We start from the raw sequence: 7,498 nt of genomic DNA, 5'->3' as shown, positions 1-7,498 counted from the left end.
GGCTAAGCTTTTTTTTGGTTGAACACTATATTCGCTTTGAATCCAAATACAATCATCATCCGGTGGGCTGCGCCGGACGCAGAGGGTCCGGAGCCACTCCCGTTCCTCACACCTGAGCTTCCAGGCCTTCTTCTTCAACGCTTCCACCTGGCAGGTACAATTAGAAAAGAAACAATGGTACCTGAACTTTCAACTGTTGTACAAAGATTAACACAGTATGGGATTTGCATGTTTTTATGCCCAGGAAATCTAACAAGCACTATGAATATTTCCTATTTTTTCTTTTCAGTCATTGCCATGTAGCTTTTACTAAACATGCTCCATCAGGAAGTGTTCTACTGTATTGCATATAGTACACAGAAAATGTTCTAAATAAAAAATAAAATATTTATCATTTTTAACATGAATACCCTCGTTTAATCGGGGAGCTGCCAAAAATAGTCATTGATGCTCATCTGCCTGGACATGGCTACAAAACTATTTCTAGGCACTTCAGGTCCCATCCATTGAACTGTGAGACAATCCACAATTTGAAAAATTCCCAAGAGCTACCCAAAGAACCCCAGACTAACATCTAAAAACCTGCCGGCCTCTCTCACAGTAGCTTATCTGAGGGTTCATGCATAAACATCATAAAAAACTGAAGAGGAATGGACCCAATAATATTACAACATCCACCCAACTTACCTCCCTTGGGAAGAAGGCCTGAGCATTAAATATCGCCCTGAGCACCAACCAGAACTGATCAGCCCGTTCCTGGTCCTGCCAACGCCCAGGGCAAAAATATAGATGGTGTTCATTGGCAACAAGGAGCTCCGCGAACATCCTAACTTCTGCCTCTGAAAAGTTGGGCAGTCTGCCCCGTGGCATCTTTCCACAGGCCCTACAAAAAATGGACGTCTAGGTGTGGCTGCGGAGGATAGATGTCTAGATCATATGCAGAAGACCTCACCTGTTTGGACATCCATTTTCTGTGCCACATGTAGGATTTAAGCGTCCATCACAAGGACACCCAAGGTCTGGACATAGCTGCGAGATGGACGCCCAAGCCCTGTGTCTTGCCGCTGTCCCGAGCTTGCGCATCCATTACGGACCTCCTGACGTGTGCCTTTTGTACTATATATATTTTATTATTTAATTTCGGTGGTTATTCAAAATACATTCAAAATATAGCTGGATAACACTGAGCAGACATAAATATCACTTTAGGCCATTAAGAAATATTAATCACATATTCAGTTATCAAAACTAGCTTTGCATAATACAATCAATTTTAATTAACATTGCATTGTTTATATCCCAAGTTGATTTTTGTGTAATAAAGTTGATTACTTTTTAATTTAATTTTGTTATTTGGTACTATGCCCTGGGTGACATGTTTCATCAAGTGTCGCACCACACTTCTGGTTCTCATGCATGGTGAGAAGCCAATGCTGGGGGCTTATGAGTGGATAAGGGAATGGACACAGGGATCACTATACAATAAGCCTGAGAACGTAGTCCATTATTGAAATTCAAGTGAATTTATTTGTAGAATTACAAAAAACTGGACCCAAACACATCAACGAAATGTTGGGTTCCATGTCCATCCATCGGCTTCCGATTATAGCTCCTGAAATAAAACATAAAACAGTATTTAGATTTTCACGACTAGCAATGCGATTTGGCAACAGGGTGAGGGGGGAGAGAAGGCACATGCCAGCGATGGGAGTTGCTGTTAGCTTATGTGAGGGATGCCCACGTTTGCGAGGATGTTAAGGACATAAGGGATCACGGATACATAAAACCACAGGACTGACTCTTTTAAAGATATTTAAATAATTAACCGCTAAAACTGTCCGATCAATTAGTTTTCTAGATGAATTTTTTTTACAGCAGTGGCTATTACAGGATCAATATATTCAAAAGTGGAAAGGGGATAATGGTATCATAGCTAACAACTTACATGAGAAATAATCATTGATGATCCTTCGGTGAACCTCTGAGCCTCTCACGGTGATGTCTGCCTCTGTTGCCGGTTCTACCGGTGGATCTGGCGGCAAATGTTCTGCAACCTCCACTTCTAGCCCAAAGCAGTGTTATGGAGCATGCAACAGGCCCTAACAATGCTTGTGACCTTTTCCGCACTGTACTGCAGGGCACCACCAGACTGCTCCAAACATCTGAATCGGCTTTTTAGCATGCCAAATGTACGCTCAGTAACATTTCGTGTGCTGGTATGTGCCTCGTTATAATGACTTTCGGCCGCTGTGCGCGGGGACAGGAGCGAGTGGAGTTAGCAGCCATGGCTTACAGCCACAGCCACCATCACTTATAAAAGGGGAAATAAATATTACATTAACAAACACAGACATGAATCCATATGGCATATGCATTTCATAAACAATTTTTCATAAAAGTATGTCCCTGATTGCTTCATAATCGTTCAAGACAGCAGGGGTGCTTGCACAGCTCAGACTGAAGTTAGCAGAAGGGAAAAAGTAAGTCTGGAACCAGGAATCTAAGATAATTTGTTTTTTTTTTTACATTTTTTTTAAAATGTATTTATATTTATATTCCGCTTTGCAACACCTCAAAGTAGATTACATTCAAGTACTACAGGTACTTATGGGAAATAAATGACAAGAGGGAAAGAATTGATTACACACTAGTGGGGCATTGAATAGAGCAATAGAATGAGCTTCTAATCCTTCTTTTAAATCTAATACAAATGGCAGGATGGGCCTGTAATAGCCACAGTGATGCCCTCCATGTCTGCTGTTACCATCTTCCACCTGTCCAGACTCACCCAAGTCTGCATGTCTACCTCCTGGCTAGGCTGGGATCAGTGTGGATACAGTAAAGAGGTGACCTCCCACCAGCCTAAAGTCCCATAAATGGAGACAGAGTAAAAGCCATAAAGAAAATGAAACCACTGCTAATGTTAACCTGGATCTACCATCAAGCATAATCAGATCCGATTAGAACATTCATCAGATTAATAGGAGCAATAAAACCTGGAATGAAAAATGGTGAGCTGGAAGCTGAAGTGCTGGTCAGGCATTAAAAGCAACTTTTACAAAACAGATTGTAGAAGCTAAATGCTTGGTGATGGCATGGGCCATTCAGTTCTTGCTAATTATCTTTCCTCTGACTTCCAGATTGTTTCTTTTTATAGTTTCCTGAAACTGATGGACTTAATGTCTCCTCTTCGCTTGCAAGTTTTACAGCCTTGTCACAGTGTTGTTTTCAGAATAGCACGAGCTTGGGGCAAATGAAGTCTCCTCTGAACAGGAAGACTACGTCAGGGGTCAAAGACAACAGCTTCACACCTTCTGTGTTCTTCTTCTTCTTCGCATATCCAGCCCTGAAAACTCTGACCATTGTCACGTCCCTGCCCCATCCATCTTGCCACCAAAGCTTGAACCCAGGGGTGCTCAGCAGCTTGCTGAAGCAGCTGTGCACTGGTGTCAGCTGTGGGATTGAATAGAATCTCAGTGGTCTGGTTACTGTCTTACAGCTTTCCACATTCACATTCAGCTGGTGATAAACTGCACAAGTGCTAAGTGCTGCCCTTTAAATCAGTGGCACCCCTCCCTGATATTGTTTCTTAGTGGGCTCCACTTCTCCAATGTACATAGTACTATAGTGGGGTGGGCATCTAATTTTTTTCCATGGTTTGATGATCTTAATGTAAAAATTCCTCCTTTTTAAAATCAGATTTCTCAGTCCGGCCCAGTGGCTCCTGCAGAAGGTCTCTAGTCCGATCCCCGAGTCTGCTCTTCCACACCCTGGGAATGTTGCGTAAGTAGTGTTCTCAGCCTGTAAACGGGACTGGAGGAGGGAACTGTGCTCATTGCTCAAGGAAGGTGCCTAGCGCCCTGATCCAGGACCAGCGTTTGCAGGTTTCTGGAAAGACCCTTCATGTATGACCCCTGACCCAGAACCATTGCTGCAATAAACAAATCAGGTATGTTGGGAGGAAGGGGGGAAGAGGGGGAAATATTCCCATGAAGTTATCGATGGAGGCTCATGGCACCAGATACCAGCCCTGATTCCAGTTGAGCTCGGAGTACAAAGGAGCAGGAGGAACCTGCCAGGCCCCCCCACCCGGGGAATCCAAGATGCACATGGGTGGGCACCAGAGCTGACCTGGCACTCAGGTGCCTAGTGGTCAATTGATATTTTGATAATTCAACTAAACAATTATAAGCCCTCCCTGCACAAAACATTCCTGTAAAAGCACAGAACAGGAATGTAACTGAGATCCTGCTAGCTTTACAATGTGTACCAATCATGCAGGCAAAATACTGGAAAGCTAAGGCCGGTTCTTATTCTTACAGGATAAGTGATGTGCTGCCAAATTCTTATCAAGGGGCTCTCACTGGGGATGTGCAGGCCAAATAATTTCGTTTCACTTCATTTTTTTTTCTTCTTTTTAAGGTTCATTTAATGATTATTTTGATTCCATTTGTTTCCTGAAACAAAATAAACATTAAAGCATCAAACCCCTGCCTTCACCTAAAAAAACACCCCAAAACCAAAACAATCCCACCCCGCAAATCAAGCCTCAGGGGCCAGGCCTACCTGGCTGCACTGAGCCAGGCCCAGCCAGGACCTCCTTGGGCCCCTCTGACCAGTCTGCAGAAAACTTGTCAGGGGTCCTCTCTGGCCTCCACTTACCCCTTCATGGGGGGGCGAGGAGGGAGCAATGGCAAAGAAAGCTGCAGGAGTATTGACTTTTCACTCCTGCCCAATCCCTTTCCTTTAAAAAATGGTGCTGGCTGCCCTAAGGCCAGTGCCAAAGTGGCTTCATTTTGGCACCTTTCTCAGGGCTGGCTGGTGCCATTATGCCCAAACAAATGTGCAGCCATACACCATAATGGCTCTGGCTAACCCCGAGGCAGGCGCCAAAGTTTGTACCACTTTGGCATCATCCTCAGAGTGGCCAGCACAATTTTTAAAAGGATCAGATAGAGCAGTAGTGCACACGCATCACTCCTGCCTCTTTCTTTGCCTTCATCCCTCATGGAAGGGGGTAAGTGGAGGCCAGGGCAGTCCTCAGCTCCAGCAGGAGGCCCCATCTGGGCTCAGTTCAGCCAAGATGAGTAGCCTTGGCCCCACCAAGCTTGCCTTGTAGGATGGGAAGAAGGTCAGAACAGCCTGGTGCAGCTCTGGCTAGGCTTGGCTCAGCCCAGCCAGGTAGGCCTAAGCCCCCAAGGTTTACTTTGCGGCACTGGAGGACCTCAAGGAGACCATTTTATTTTAAAACAAGAGGAAAACATCCAAAACCTTTCAGGTGTTTTCATGCAGGGCCGTTTTCAGTTCATTCCATTCTGAATGGACCAAAAATGGCCTTTATTGGCTCAGATATGCCATTCATTTAAAACAATTGCACATCCCTAGCTCTCACTAGCACTGTTCCACTTGGTGAGGCACTTCTTGTTTTAAAAAACTGAACCCTCCACTGCCTATATAATGAAAAATGCATTGTATATAGAACATAAAATAAATACTGAAAATGATATTAATATCAAGGGATTTTTGACATATTGTCAGAGTCTGGTTCAAATACCATGCAACAGTCACACTTTTCAATAAGGTTTAATGGAAGCAGCAAAGTTCAGAACATAAAATGGGTTGCCTGACTTACAGGTTGCAGAAAACAAAACAAGATAGTCCAGTAATGTGGATTCTCTCACTGAATAGGCAAAGGGGAAAATCCAGCACAGCCCTGCATATCCAGCATGATCCAGCTCAGACCCTGTCCTCTACAAACAAACAACCTGTGCCAGCAGGGAACTCCCCGCTGGCTATCACTTAAAAGCAGCTGCGTTGACAGGGTGCGTCTACCTACTAACCAATGACAACCTGCTTTTTCATGACTCCACTCCCGAATATCTAAAGACCAATAATACTAGGTGTTAGGGTTGAGGACCCAGCTCTGCTGGGGAACCCCCTCGGGAACAGTCCAGGACTCCAGGGGCAGACTAGAATAAGGGATCTTCAGCCTACACCAGCCACCTTCCCTGCAGGTTGAGCCCTTGGGTTCTGGTGGCTGGCAAGACTTGAAAGAGGAAGGAGACCTAAGGCTAAGGCTGGACTGGAATCCAGAGTGGCGAGGAATGAACTCGGGGAAAGCTGAACAGACCTGGGGATTCAGGCTGCAGGGCTGGAGACAGAAGTCAGGCAAGACTGAAGAGGCAGGCTACAGGGCTGTAAGCTGATGTCTGGTGGATCTGGAGCTTAGGCAGGAACCAAGATCAGGGATGGAACACTGGACAAAACAGAGATTACTAATGCTGGCAAGCTTCAGACAGGAGGCCAGGGAGCAAGGCTTGAGGCAGGAGGCCTGCGAGCCAAGGAGCAAGGCTTCAGATAGGAGGCTGAGGAAAGCTACAAGGTAAACTTGGCACAGGAAGGCTTAGGGAAGCCCCAAGGCAAGCTAGAACACAGGAAGGTTTAGGGAAGCCACAAAGCAGAAGGCTATGGAGAGCTACAGGGAATACAGGCTTTGGAAAGCCACAAGGCAGAAAACTGCGGAGAGCCACAAGGAATACAGAGACAAGGAGCCAAGCAGACTCAGAGACAAGGCCCAGAGTGTAGATTTGAGGTAGGGCTAAATAGGCAGGGAATTGCTGAGTCATGAGGTCACTGAGAGTAAAGCTGGAAAGAAGGCAAGAGCAGCTCCTGTAGGACCCCTGGTGGTTGGGAGGCTGCATGACAAGCAGAATCACAACACTAGGTATTCTCTCAATTCCCACTCATCGGGTAGCTCTCTGGTAGAGCTTCAGACCCAGACTTCCAGGGCCAAGCATTCAAGACTCCCAATTGACCTGACACAGATTCTGAAACCTTTTATTGGATCAGTGTACAAATATTGTACATTAGCTATAGAAAGCATAAATGCCCCTTCTTCAGATGTAACATCAGAGACATTCACATCTGAAGAAGAGGGCCTATGTACTTTCAATATCTCATGTATAATATTTTTAGATAATATTTACATTGATTCAATAAAAGCCATCACTTCATACAGAGAAACCAGTTTACTCCAGGAGCTATACAAATACTAGATCACTGCATTATATATTCCAGTCACTAATCTGAAAATAAAATTCTTTTTTCTACCTTTGTTATTTGGATGGGGTTTTTTATGCTTTGATCTTGGACTCTTTTTCCTCTTTTTCTCATATATCTTTTCCTAACTCCTTTTCCATGTAACTTTTTTTCTCTCTCAGCTGTCTTTATCACTTCCTTCCCTTCCCTGATATGGTAATTATCTTTCTCTTTCTTCTAAATTTCCTTCATTTCTCTCTTCAGTGCCTCTAAATCTCTTCCTTCTGTTCTCTCGCACATGGATCTCATCCCTCCTCCTCCCTCACTCCTCCTCTTCAATCCTTCATCTCTCACCCTTCAGTTTTCCCTGTCCTAATACTTCCTTCTTTAGATCTCCCCTCCATTGCCTCTCTCACCTTCTATCTTCCCCTTAATGGGTTGCTCCCACCATCATAAGAAC

This window comes from Rhinatrema bivittatum, chromosome 5 (assembly GCF_901001135.1).
Source record: "Rhinatrema bivittatum chromosome 5, aRhiBiv1.1, whole genome shotgun sequence".
Lineage (NCBI taxonomy): Eukaryota > Metazoa > Chordata > Amphibia > Gymnophiona > Rhinatrematidae > Rhinatrema > Rhinatrema bivittatum.
The sequence above is the reverse complement of the archived record's forward strand: the minus strand, read 5'-3'. Positions refer to the sequence as shown.